The sequence below is a fragment of the Nicotiana sylvestris genome, chromosome 12 (assembly GCF_000393655.2).
Source record: "Nicotiana sylvestris chromosome 12, ASM39365v2, whole genome shotgun sequence".
Lineage (NCBI taxonomy): Eukaryota > Viridiplantae > Streptophyta > Magnoliopsida > Solanales > Solanaceae > Nicotiana > Nicotiana sylvestris.
In genome coordinates, this window is record NC_091068.1 from 56,806,295 (window position 1) to 56,821,014 (window position 14,720).

Consider the following 14,720-nt stretch of genomic DNA (forward strand, 5'->3'; position numbering starts at 1 on the left):
TCAGCCCATTTCTGTTCCACCGTATCGTATGGCACCAGCGGAGCTGAAAGAGTTGAAGGAGAAGCTTTAGGAACTCCTTGATAAGGGGTTTATTTGGGCTAGTATTTCGCCGTGGGGTGCTCCTGTACTATTTGTGAAGAAGAAGGATGGCACTATGAGAATGTGCATTGATTATAGGCAGTTGAACAAGGTTACCATTAAGAACAAGTATCCCCTACCTCGCATTGTTGATTTGTTTGACTAGCTTTAGGGAGCGAGGGTGTTCTCCAAGGTTTATCTTCGCTCAGGTTATCACCAGTTGAAGATCATGGACTTGGATATTCTTAAGATAGCTTTCAGGACCAGATATGGTCATTATGAGTTCCTTGTGATGTCTTTTGGGCTGACCAATGCCTCAGCAACGTTCATACATTTGATGAACAATGTGTTTCGGCCTTATCTTGACTCGTTTTTCATAGTCTTCATTGATGATATTCTGGTTTATTCGCTTAGCTAGGAGGATCATGTGGATCATTTGAGGGTGGTATTGCAGAGATTGGGGGAGGTGAAGCTTTATAAAAAGTTCTCCAAGTGTGAGTTCGCTCAGTTCAGTGGCTTTCTTGGGCCACGTGGTGTCCAGCGAGGGGATTCAGGTTGATCCGAAGAAGATAGAAATGGTTCAGAGTTGGCCCCGACTGTCCTTAGCCATAGAGATTCATAGCTTTCTTGGTCTGGCGGGCTATTTGCCGGTTCGTTTAGGGATTTTCATCTATCGCATCACCCTTGACCAAGTTGACTCAAAAGGGTGCTCCTTTTATGTGGTCGAATGAGTGTGAGGTGAGCTTTCAGAAGCTCAAGTCTGCCTTGACCACAACTCCAGTGTTAGTGTTGTCATCAGCTTCAGGTTCTTATACCATGTATTGTAATGCTTCGAGAGTTGGTATTGGGTGTGTTTTGATGCAGGAGGATAGAGTTATTGCTTATGCTTCTCGTCAGTTGAAGCCCTATGAGAAGAACTACCCTGTTCATGATTTGGAGTTGGCTGCCATTGTTCATGCATTGAGATTTGGAAGCATTATTTGTATGGTGTGTCTTGTGAGGTGTTTACTGATCATCGTAGCCTCAACACTTGTTCAAGCGGAAGGATCTCAATATGAGGCAGCAGAGATGGTTAGGAACATATGTTAGAAATTCATAAAATTCTTCACGGCGAGCGACCTTTTTGGACTGATCTATGCTCTAAAAAGTCAAGAAATAATATTTTCCAGAAAAATGCGATTCTGCGGTCGAGAATGCGGTCGCATATCTGGAATGCGGACCGCATAGTCACCGCAAAATGAGTTAGTGTGTTGGTCAAATTTGAGGTCAACTATACAATCGCATAACCAATATGCGAATTGCATAGTCGTCGCATATTTCCCTTGGGATTTTGTAAGGGGCAGTTCTGCGGTGCATTATGCAATCGCAGAACGGGTATGCGGACCGCATTTCTGCCGTATACCCAGATAGTGTGTTCAAGTTTTGGGGAGCATTTTTGCGGTCCATTATGCGGGCCACATGTCAGTCAGATCTGACTCAGGCTCCCATTTTCTAAATTTTAAACCGACCTCCTATCGTTATATACGGTGTAATAGCTCATTTTGAGCCTGTTTTCCTGATGCTGGGAGAGAGAGAAGGGGTCTTAGAGAGGGGAAGTGACCTTCATCAATATTGATCCAAACATCCTTGTTAAAACATTGAAGATAATCAAGTGAGGGACCTAAACCCTCATCCCAAGAGGTAAGGCTTCATCACCTCAGCTCACATTTTTACACATAGCTACAAAGGGTCATTAGTGAGGTAATTCATGGGGGTAAGGGAGTTTTCATTGCATGCATGTGTTCTTGAAGAGTATGGGGAATTATAAAAGAGGAGGCATGGGTAATGGGCTAGTGTAATCTTTCATAAAAGAACCATAAGGCCTTAATGAACACTAATTGCTCGATAGAATGCTCAAGAGAGCTTAGATTATGATCTTTTCTTGATTATGAGTTAAATTGTGCTATATTACTTAAATAGATTGAAGTGCGAACATTCCAAACATTATAGGATTAAGGAAATCTCAGTTGAGGTATGTATGGCTAAAACCCCGTCTCATAGAAATTGAGCTTCCATGGTGCCCGTGTAAATGTTGTAAGTTCGAAACGTGATTGATACAGTACTTGTTATGTTAAGTGGATTATTATTGTGAAAATGTATGTGGTAGGTACTTCTTCATGTGTTTAATGTGTTATTCTTTGTATATGGAGGATGTGTGGAGAACATGGTCTATGTGCTAATGCCTAAATGTCATGCCAAGGTTACTTTAGGACTAAAATGCCAAACTTGACGAATTCCTCTCTATGCTTATGATTTAAATTACCTTCGTATGCGCCTATGATCTTAAGTGGCAAAATAAATGTTGAAAATGGGAATAATGTGAAACGTGAATTATGGAATATGAATCATGTATTGAAATGCTTAGACCTTAAATTTTGATTGAAGTTTCATTGTTGTGCCATCTACGTGAAGCCTTATCTATGCTTATGATTTAAACTGCTCTTGTGTGCACCTACTGTCCTAAGTGGCAAAGCTAATGTTGAATATGGGAAAGATGTAAAAATGTGTCCTAGTGCCAAGGATAATGTGATAAGTTGTGGCCCCAAGTGCCTATGAAATGATATATGTGAAACTAAGTGATTAATGCGATAGGAACAATGCCTTGGAAAGGCAGCCTAGTCGATCGGGCCGAGATCGGATCCCGCTCAAGATAGCGGTGGTATTGTGAATGAATTCTGGAAAAGAAGGAAAATGAGATTGTGATTGAAGTATATGTCTCAAATGAGGTGACCTAGCCGATCGGGTCGAGATCGGACTCCGCTCAAGATAGCGGTGGTACAAATGATGAATAGTATGGAATGCCCCAAACTAAAATGCTAAGGAAAAATGATGTGGAAGTTGCGCGATTCTTTTGATTGATAATGTGGTGATCGTTTGATGTTTTGAGTTATATTTGTGAATTCCTGTTCTTGTATTGTTCTTTCTAACTAGATGGTGTTTAGTTATACATACTAGTACTATTCCATGGTACTAACGTCCCTTTTGCCGGGGGCGCTACATTTTTAAATGAATGTAGGTGGCTCCATAGGGGATAGTGCTAATCGTGTATAGCAGAGCATCCTTTTCTCAAAATCTTGGTGAGCCCCTTCCTCCTTCAAGGGGTCATGTTGTACACCTTTTGTTATAGATATCCATTTTGAGATATAGCTGGGGCCTTGTTGTCGGCGTTGTTATCACTGTTTTTTGTATCCTTAAAGGCTCCGTAGACATTTGTGTGGGTTATGTACGGGTATTGGATAGGTCAATGAACTATGTTGCAACCTTGTACTCTTGCTTTCTTTTAAACTATAATTGTATGGAATCTTGGACACTTAACTACGATTTAATGTTGTGATGTAAAATGAACTAAAATGTTGAATGTACTATCTTTCCTGGTCTAAATAAATGAAAGCATGGTTTCCTTACTCACATTGAGTTGGATGGGTAGTGTTTGATAAGGCTTGATCAGTTAGGTTCACTCAATTGAGCGTCGGTCGTGCCTCTCGAGGTCGGGGCGTGACAATTTTCGGAGCCCAGCCGGGTATTGGCTTGTGTGATTTCTTGTTCTTCCTTATATGATTGCATCAGAGAGCGCCAGTATGATGATCCTCATTTTCTTGTCCTTAAGGACAGAGTTCGGCACAATGATGCTAGAGATGTGACCATTGGTGATGATGGGGTGTTGAGGATGTAGGGCCGGATATGTGTGCCCAATGTGGATGAGCTTCAGGAGTTGATTATGGAGGAGACCCATAGCTCGCGATATTCCATTCATCCGGGTGCCGCGAAGATGTATCAGGATCTGTGACAACATTATTGGTGGAGAAGAATGAAGAAGGACATTATGGAATTTGTAGCTCGGTGTCCCAATTGTCAGGAGGTGAAATACGAGCATTAGAGACCGGGTGGCTTGCATCAGCAGATAGATATTCCCAAGTGGAAGTGGGAGCGGATCACCATGGACTTTGTAGTTGGGCTCCCATGGACTTTGAAGAAGTTCGATGCTATTTGGGTGATTGTGGATCGGCTGACCAAGTTTGCGCACTTCATTCATATGTGTACTACCTATTCTTTAGAGCGGTTGGTAGAGATCTATATCCGGGAGATTGTTCGTTTGCATGGTGTCCCATTTTCCATCATTTCAGATAGAGGCACTCAGTTTACTTTACAGTTTTAGAGGTATGTGCAGCGAGAGTTGGGTACTCAGGTTGAGTTGAGCATAGCTTTTCACTCTCAGACGGACTGGCAGTCCAAACGCACTATTCAGATATTGGAGGACATGTTGCGCGCTTGTGTCATTGATTTTTTAGGGTCATGCGATTAGTTTCTACCGCTCGCAGAGTTTGCTTATAACAATAGTTACCAGTCAAGTATTCAGATGGCTCCATGTGAGGCTTTGTATGGGAGGCGGTGTAAATCTTCAGTTGGTTGGTTTGAGCCGGGTGAGGCTAGGCTATTGGGTACAGACTTGGTGCAGGATGCTTTAGACAATGTGAAGGTGATTCAGGAGAGGCTTTGTACACCGTAGTCGAGACGAAAGAGTTATACTGACAGGAAGGTTCAAGATGTGTCCTACATGGTTAATGAGAAGGTTCTGTTAAAGGTTTCACCCATGAAGGGTTGTATGAGATTTTGGAAGAAGGGTAAATTGAGTCCTCAGTTCATTGGGCATTCCGAGGTGCTTCGGAGGATTGGGGAGGTGGCTTATGAGCTTGCTTTTCCACCCATCTTATCGAGTGTGCATCCGATATTTCATGTTTCTATGCTTCAGAAGTATATTGGCGATCCGTGTTACGTTTTGGATTTTAGCAGGGTTCAGTTAGATAATTATTTTACTTATGATGTGGAGCCAGTAGCTATTTTGGAGCGTCAGGTTCGAAAGTTGAGATAAAAGGATATAGCTTCAGTGAAAGTGCAGTAGAGAGGTCGGCCTGTGGAGGAGGCTACCTAGGAGGCCGAGCGGGAGATTCGAAGCAGATATCCTCGCCTATTTGAGGCTTCAGGTATATTTCTTGACCCATTCGAGGATGAATGTTTGCTTAAGAGGGGGGATGTAATGACTCGATTGGTTGTTTCATGAATTACCGCTCCGTTTCCTCCATTTTTGCTTCTTATTGCCTTGTTTAGCTGTATTATATGTTATTGGGTAGAATGGTTTGGGTTCGGAAAGGTTTTGGTATGGTTTGAGGCACTTAGTCTCGTTTGAGTAAGCTTAAGTTAGAAAAGTCAACTGGATGTTGACCTATGTGAAAAAGGGCTCGGATGTGAATTTCGATGGTTCGGATAATTTCATGAGATGATTTGGGACTTAGGAGTGTGATTGAAACGTGTTTTGGATGTTCGAAGTAGATTTAGGCTTGAATTGGTGAAATTGGAATTTTGGCATTTTCCGGTTGATAGGTGAGATTTTGGTATAGGGGTCGGAATGGAATTCTGGGAGTTGCAGTAGGTTTGTTGTGTCATTTGGGATATGTATGCAAAATTTTAGGTCATTCAGACATGGTTTGATAGACTTTTTGATCAAAAGAGGAATTCAGAAGATTTTGGAACCCTAGGCTTGAATCCGATGTGATTTGGTTGATTCGATGTTGTTTGAGGTGTTTTGAAGATTGGTATAAGTTTGGATAGTGGTATGTGACTTTTTTGTGCTTTTGGTTGAGGTCTCGAGGGCCTCGGGGTGATTTCGGATGGTTGACGGAAAGTTAGGAATTGGGAGTTTGCAGCTGATGTTTTATGGTTGCTATCATAACCACATCTGCGGTTGGGAGGCCGCAGGTGCGACTCCCGTAGATGCGGAAGCAAGCCGCAGAAGTGGCCAAGAGGTGAGTCAGGCGGAGTCGCATAAACGGAAGCCTGGACTCATCTGCGATGGTGTAGGTTCAAGAAAGTGACCATAGGTGCGGTCCCAGACCTTTGTGAAAACCGCAGGTGCGGTGGGTTAGACTGCAGAAGAAGAAAATGATAGCAAGTCCGAAATCTCTGGGTTAGAAGGTATATATTTCACCCTTCGCGATTTTTGGCCATTTTTCTCAATATTTCATTCAGGGTGACGCTTTTGGACGCCATTTGAAGAGATATTTTCAGAAGGATTCATTGAAGTAAGGTCCCTGGTTCCTAAGCTCGTTCTTATGGTGATTTTTATCGTTGTTAGCATAAAATTTAAAGGAAATTCAGTGGTAAATTTGGGGATTAGGGCTTGGATAATTGGAGAGCTTTGAGTGGTGATTTAAGGGACCATTTGAGGTTCGATTTTGGTACTTTTGGTATGGATGAACTCGTAGGAGGATAAGGAGTTTATTGATGTAATTTTTATCGGATTCCGAGATGTGGGCTCGGGGGTCGGGTTTGATTAATTTTGGGATTCGTGTTGTAAGTTGATTATTTTCGAGTGGGCTTTGTTCCCTTAGCATATTTTGATGGTTATTTACTGATTTTTATTAGACTTGGAGCATCTGGAGGGCAATTCGAGAGGAAAAAGCATCGCGGGCTAGATTTTTAGCTTAGCTTGAGGTAAGTAACGCTTCCAACCTTGGTTCTGCGGGTTCGAAACCTCGAACGATGTGTTCTATGACTATTATGAAGGTGATGCTATGCGAAATGACGGGCGTGTGGGCGTGCACCGTGAGAAATGCAGCCTGGATCATTCCATGGCACCGCTTAGCTACTCTTTTATGTTGAAATATGTGTTGTAATCATGTGATATATTTGATAAGCTGTAAATCATGTTAATTATCATGTTAAAAACGTCACGCCAACACTGTTGAGGCCTAGGGGTCGTTTCTTACTATCATGTCATTAGATTCATGTATATTCTATACTCAGTCCACTTTATGCATATTATATCATGCCTCAGTCTCGATTATTGATATTTGACATATTATTTCATTGTTCGGGTTTGTATTATGACATCTTAGCCCATGTGTGTGAGACTGGAGAGTATTGACTGAGTGAGGCCAAGAGCTGAATATTGATTGACAATATGGGATCGGGCTGCCCGCCGCAGCAATGATATTGATCATGCCTTCGCTAGCATTGATATAGCGCTTGGGCTTAGAGAAGCCCATCCGGAGTCTTTACACCGCCAGTGAGCGTAGTAGATGATTATATTGAGGGATGGATCTTTCCTGGACATAGATCTTGTCCGAAGTACTATAACGGGAGATGGATCTTCTCCGAGAGACTGGATCGGCCTATGTCCTCGGTACTGAATGACTGCGGTTAGTGATATACATATTCCGGGTTGGACATTCCCTTGGCCGAATGTCAATATACATTACCGAGTGGTTGAGCACTTGTGAGTGGAGGTTGTGGAACATTGATCATACTAGTGTGCGTTGGTACATATATGAAATCTCTAAGTTTTCAACTCTTTTTCTGATTAGTTGCATCTATTACTGTTGAGTTTTATTTGCACTGTAAGCATGTCTACATTTCTGTTCCGTTAATTGCTAATTTCCTGTTGAGGTTTTGTCTGTCACTACCTGCTAGTCCACAAGTTGGACTTGTTACTTACTAAGTTGGTGTACTCACGATACCCCATGCACCTTGTGTGCAGATCCAGGTGTACCTGGTCACGGTAGCGGTTGCTAATCTTCTTTGTGCGGACTTCCACCGGAGATTGCGAGGTAGCTGCTTGACCACTGCAGTACCGCCTTTTCCTTCCCCATCTTCCTCTACCTTTACTTATTGGATGTATTCAGACTATTCTAAATTTATATTTCAGACAGTTGTATTAGTTTGCTCATGACTAGTGACACCCTAGGTCGGGGTTGTACTTCTTTCCGTTGTTTTGATACTTCTATCTTTTATTATTGGATTTCACTTAAAAATTGATGTTTTGCTTACGTAATAAATTGCATAAAAATGGAAATTTGGAATAAGTGGTTGGCCTAGTTCCACGATAGGCACCATCATGACCGGGTTAGATTTTTGGGTCGTGACATATTCATACTGTCACGACCCAAACCGATGGGTCGCGACGGGTGCCTGAGTCCTACCTGTCAAACTCCCCTAAGCATGCATCTAAGATATAAACCTGAATAAAATCTGCTGAATTACGAAAATAACATACATGGAGGAATTTTTTCAAAAAGGCACATGTACGTATACATGTAGAATACAGTGGGCGAGCTGGCAAGGCTTGTATAGACAACTATACACCCAAGACTGAAAGCCGACAAGGCCACATACAACCCAACTAGACATACTATCTAAAGAACTCTAATAGAAATATAACTACAAAAAAGGGACTGAGCTATGTCATACCCATATATATATATATATATATATATATATATATATATATATATATACAAACATATCGTACCAAAATCAAAAGCAGCTCCGGATCAAGTGGAGCATGCCAACTCTCGCTGATCAAGGATCCTAAGAAGAGGGTCTGCTTGCCTACCTGCACCTGCGGGCATGAAATGCATGCCCCATGAAATAGGGCATCAATACGAATAATGTTGTGAGTATGTAAGGCATGAAAATCAGTACATAAGAGATATGGATGAAAGATGGAATAAATAAATCCGTATGTAAATCTAAATAATTTTATAAATCCTGAAACATTTATAATGTCATGCACGTGCATATAAATATCATGTCATGCATAGGTATAGATGTATATAATATCATCAAGCCTCTGAGGGTATCCCATCTGTGACGACCCGGTCGATCGTCTTAAGAATTAACGCCCCGATCCCCTATTAACTGCTTTCCCCGAGTTTATTTCTGCTATTTTGATTTGCCGGAATGTTCGGTTTTGAGTTCCGGAGAGTTTTTAGACACTTTCTCCCTAAATGAGACCTTAATGTTGGAGAGTTGACCGTAGCCAGAGCAGTGTGAAGACGGCCTTAGAATGGGAATCCGATGGTTCCGTTAGCTCCATTTGGTGAATTCGGGCTTAGGGGCGTGTTGGGATTGTGTTTTGGAGGCCCGTAGCTAATTTAGGCTTGAAATACCGAAAGTTGAATTTTTGAAGTTTCTGGTCGAATAGTGAGATTTTGATCCGAGCGTCAGAATGGAATTTCGAAAGTTTGAGTAGCTTCGTAGTGTTGAATGTGACGTGTGTGCAAAATTTCAGGTCATTTGGACGAGGTTTGATAGACTTTTTGATCGAAAGCGTGTTTTTAGAGTTTTTGGAATTCTCATGCTTGAATCCGACGAAAAATAGTTGTTTTGATGTTGTTTTGAGCGTTCCGAAAGTTGGAACAAGTTTGAATGATGTTTCAGGATTGGTTGGCAGGTTTGGTTGAGGTTCCGGGGGACTCGGGTGTGTTCCGGATGCTAAAAGGACAATTTTTGGACTTGGACAGATTTGCAGATTTTCTGTTGTTGTGTTGCAGAGAAAACCTTCATCGCGTTCGCGAGGGGGTCTCGCATTCGCATAGAGCATCTGGGTGAAGCAGCTGAAATGTGCTTCGCATTCGTGATGATGTCCCGCGTTCGAAAAGGTAAGGACCCGTTGGTCTTCGCGTTCGCGTGGGGTCTACCCATGTAAGCTACACGTTCGCGAGTGGACCTCACATTTGCGAAAGAGGAATTTGGCCAGCAGGACTTTTGTGCATCACGATCGCGAGAGTAGCCTCGCATTTGCGAAGAAGGAATTACCAGGGCAGATATAAGATTTCAAAATCGAGTGTTTAGCCATTTTTATCAAAACTTAAGCTTGGGAGATCGGATTTGAGCGAGATTTTTAGATATTTTCAGAGATATCATTTGGGTAACGATTCTAGACTCCTTTTTGCATGTAACGCATTAATCTAAACATAAATTCATCCTTTAATTTCGAAATTTGTATGAAAATTTGGAAAAAATTCTTAGACCAAGAAATTGAGTTTTTATTGGGGATTTGTCATCGAATTTGGATAATTTTGGTATGGTTAGACTCGTGAGAGTTTGAGGATTCTGAAACTATCAATTTTACCCGATTTCGAGACGTGGGCTCGAAAGGCGTTTTGGTCATTTTACATAATTTCGCGTATTAGCTTGGACTTTAATTATAGAATCAGTTACTTGAAGTGTTATTTACATTATGAAATTGAATTGAATAGATTTGGGCCATTTGGAGTCGAGTACTCGTGGCAAGAGCGTGGTTTCAGATTAATTTTTGAGCCGGTTCGAGGTAAGTGGCTTGTCTAACCTTGTGCGGGGGACCTTCCCCTTAGTATTGGTATACTTGGTAATTGAAATGCCTTGTACGTGAGGTGACGAGTGCGTACTTGTGCTAAAGTTTGGAAATATGGTTTTTCTTTAAGTAACTACTAGTATGTTTCCTTTCCTGTTTCTATTACTTGCACTATTAAGCCTGTTGTTAGCTTAGGAAAGCATGTCTAGGTGACCTAATTGCTTTATTTGCTCAACCTGCCTTACTTGACTTCTGTGCAGCATGCTAGTCTAGAATCACTTGTTGCCTTAATATGAAATTTTTGCCATTTCTGTATATTTTCCTGTTGCTGCTGTGTATTTATTTTGAGACTACATATGTGGGATTCCGGTAGCTCCTTCTTGTCTGTTTATTTGGGACTACGGATATGGGATTCCGGTAGATCTGTCTGCACAGTTATATGGAACTACGGGATTTCACCTGGTAGATTCCCCCAATACTGAGTATTTATATTTGGGTACTACGGATCGAGATTTTTGATCTACGGGATGGGATCCCGGAGATCCTTCGGATATATATGATGGACTATGGGAAGGTATCTCGGGAGATCCACTGGATAGTTGTAATTTGTACTACAGGACGGTATCCTGCAAGATGCTTGATTGTTATCTCTGTGTTGAGCTGTATTTCCCTTTCGTGATTTATTCTGTCTCTGTTCTAGGTTTTGTTCTTTCAATCCTATGTTATTTCTTGTTGTTGCACTTACTAATACTCTTTTATTCCACACTATTAACCCTTATATCTTATTTAATCTTAGTAGGGCCCTGACCTTCCTCATCACTACCCAACCGAGGTTAGGCTTGACACTTACTAAGTACCACTGTGGTGTACTCATGCCCCCTTCTACGCATGTTTTTCATGTGCAGATCCAGGTACCACTACTTAGGCCTACCATCATTGAGGGAGGCGACTACTCTAGAGACTTCGAGGTACATCTACCGCGTTTGCAGATCGGGGAGTCCCTTTCTATTCTAGCTGTTAAACATTGTCCTTCTATATTTTTTCTTTCTTGTTAGATATTCTGGAGTTAAACTGTTAGATATTCCAAAGGCTTGTGTTTCCGTGAGTTTCTGGGTTTTGGGATAGTGTACTTGGTTTTGAGAATGTTGTGTTGTATATGTCGAGGGACATTATAACTATTGTTTCCATTCAGTTATTTTGGTTTTTGATTATTTCTTTTGAAAGATTCGTTATGTTCCGCATTTGTTAGGTTTACCTAGTCGTAGAGACTAGGTGTCATCACGACAGTTCACGGAGGGCGAACTGGGGTCGTGACAAGTTGGTATCAGAGCTCTAGGTTTATTGGAGTCATGGATCACAAGCCAGTTTATTAGAGTCTCGCTGATCGGTACGGAGACATTTGTACTTATCTACGAGAGGCTATGTAACCGTTAGGGAAATTCCACTTCATTTGATTTCCCTGTCGTGCGAGATGTTTGACATCACAATCCTAAACTTCTATCTTCTATTCTCTCACAGATGGTGAGGACACGTGCTACCAGAAATGAACAGACACTTGCGCCCCCACGAGATCCGTAAGAGATCGGGGACGGGGTAGAGGCCAAGGACGCGCACATGGTGCAACTAGAGCACCCGCACCAGCTGCCACCGAAGAGTCACCAGCAGTTCCAGTCAGAGCCCAAGCATCGGATACACCTACTACTACTACTACTCCAAGTACTTCAGGGGACATTAGCACAGTTCCTAAACATGTTTGGTATATTAGTTCAGGCAGGGTTGATTTAGGTTGTACCAACTACTTCACAGATCGAGGGAGGGACCCAGACTCCCGCTGCCCCCGCTCTAGAGCAGCGAGTTCCCACTGGTTAGGTTCCAGGTGTCATAGCGACACATCCTGTGGTCCCAGTTCAGTGGGTGGTGAGGACCCTTTTGCCGAGTAGAGGACATTTGGGTCCAGGAGAGAGAGGGCAGACGAGGTCAGGAGGGAGAGTATAGGGGAATGAGTAGACCTCGTAGACTGGGGAGACTCACTGGTCCTTATTTTGGAGGAAGAGTACGACATGGTAGAGATTTTGTGGGTCAGCCAGCTCAGTTTGCATCTCAGATTTTACACAGTGTTTCAGGTGTTCATGGGTCTTGGAGTACTCGTACCGCAAAGTTCTCACTACCACGTCAGCCACAAGGCTGCTTTGAGTGTGGTGACATACGCCATGTGGTGAGGTGTTGCCCTAGACTTGGGAGGAGTGCACCTCCACAAACTTCTAATCCACAGTGCGCTCTGCAGAGTTCTCAAGCTATGATCACAGCACTAGTTGTTACCCCACATGCTCAGCTAGCTAGAGGGGAAGGCTAGGCTTGATATTATGCCCTTCCTGCCTGTACCGAGGCTGTTGCCTCCGATTCTATCATCACAGGTATTATACTGGTTTGTCACAAAGATGCATTGGTTCTATTCGATCCAGGCTCCACGTATTCTTACGTGTCTTCTTATTTTTCTCTGCATTTAGGTGTATCTAAGGATTTTTTGAGTTCCCTTGTTTATGTTTCTACTCTTGTAGGAGATTCTCTTGTTGTTGACCGCGTTTATCGATCGTGTTTGGTTGTTCTTAGTGGTTTTGAGACTAGAGCCGATCTATTATTGCTCAGCATGGTATATTTTGACATTATTTTGGGCATGGACTGGTTGTCGCCCCATTATGATATTCTTGATTATCATGCCAAGACTATGACGCTGGCTATGCCAGGTGTACCGCTTGTTGAGTGGAGGGGTACTTTAGATCACAGTCCCAGTAGAGTTATTTCTTTTCTTAAAGCTCAGCATATGGTTGAGAAGGGGTGTGATGCGTATTTAGCTTATGTGAGAGACGTCAGTATTGATACCCCTTCAGTTGATTCAGTCCCAATAGTACGGGATTTTTCCGATGTGTTTCCAACTGATCTTCCAGGCATCCCGCCTAATAGAGATATTGATTTTGGTAGTGATTTGTTGCCGGGCACTCAACCTATTTCTATTCCTCCGTATTGTATGGCTCCTCCTGAGCTAAAGGAGTTGAAGGATTAGTCATAGGAATTTCTTGATAAGTGTTTTATTCGGCCCAGTGTATCACCTTGGGGTGCTCCTGTCTTAATTGTGAAGAAAAGGGATGGTTATATGCATATGTGTGTTGATTATTGCTAGTTAAACAAGGTTACAGTGAAGAACCATTATACTTTGCCTCGTATTGATGATCTGCTTGACCAGATTCAGGGCGCATGGGTGTTTTCTAAGATTGATTTGCACTCAGGTTACCATCAGTTGAAGATTCAGGAGCCATATATCCCGAAGACTGCTTTCAAGACTTGGTATGGTCATTACGAGTTCCTTGTTATGTCATTTGGGCTGACCAATGCCCCAGCAACCTTTATGCATTTGATGCACAGTGTTTTTTGGCTGTATCTGACTCATTCGTCATTGTCTTTATTGATGATTTGGTTGGATTCAGTGGCATTCTTAGGCCACGTAGTATCGAGTGAGGGTATTCAGGTAGATCCAAAGAAGATAGACGCCGTGCAGAGTTGGCCCAGACCATCCTCAGCTACCCAGATCCACAGTTTCCTTGGTTTGGCGGGCTAATACCGTCGTTTTATGGAGCGGTATTCATCGATTGTAGCCCCTATGACTAGGTTGACCCAGAAGGGTGTCTCGTTCCAGTGGACGGAGGAGTGTGAGACGAGCTTTCAGAAGCTCAAGACAGCCTTGACCACAACCCCAATTTTGATATTGCTTACAGGTTTGGGGTATTATACGGTCTATTGTGATGCCTCGAGGGTTGGCCTCAGAGCGGTGTTGATGCAGGACGGTAGGGTGATTGCCTACGCGCCCAGAAAATTGAAGATACATGAGAAGAACTACCTTGTTCACGACCTTGAGTTAGCTTCCATTGTTCATGCCTTGAATATTTGGTGACATTACTTATACGGTATGCCTTGTAAGATTTATACTGACTATCGGAGCTTGCAGCACCTGTTCAAGCAAAAGGATCTAAATTTGCACCAGAGGAGGTGGTTAGAGTTGCTAAAGGACTGTGACATCACTATTCTGTATCACCCAGGAAAGGCCAATGTGGTGGCCTATGCTTTGAGTTGTCGGGTGGAGAGTTTGTGGAGTTTGGCTTATTTACCAACATCGGAGAGGCCTATGGTGATGGATATTCAGGCCATAGCCAGCCAATTTGTGAGATTAGATCTTTCCGAGCCCAGTCGGGTTCTAGCTTGCGTGGTTTCTCGGTATTCCTTATTTGATCGTATCAAGGAGTGGCAGTATGATGACCCTCATTTGCTTGTCCTCAAGGACAAGGTCCACCACGGTGATTCCAGAGATTTGACTATTGGTGATGATGGGGTATTCAGGATACAGGGTCGGATTTGTGTACCCAATGTTGATGGGCTTCGAGAGTTGATTATAGAGGAGGCCTATAGTTTGCGGTATTCCATCCATCCGAGTGCCACGAAG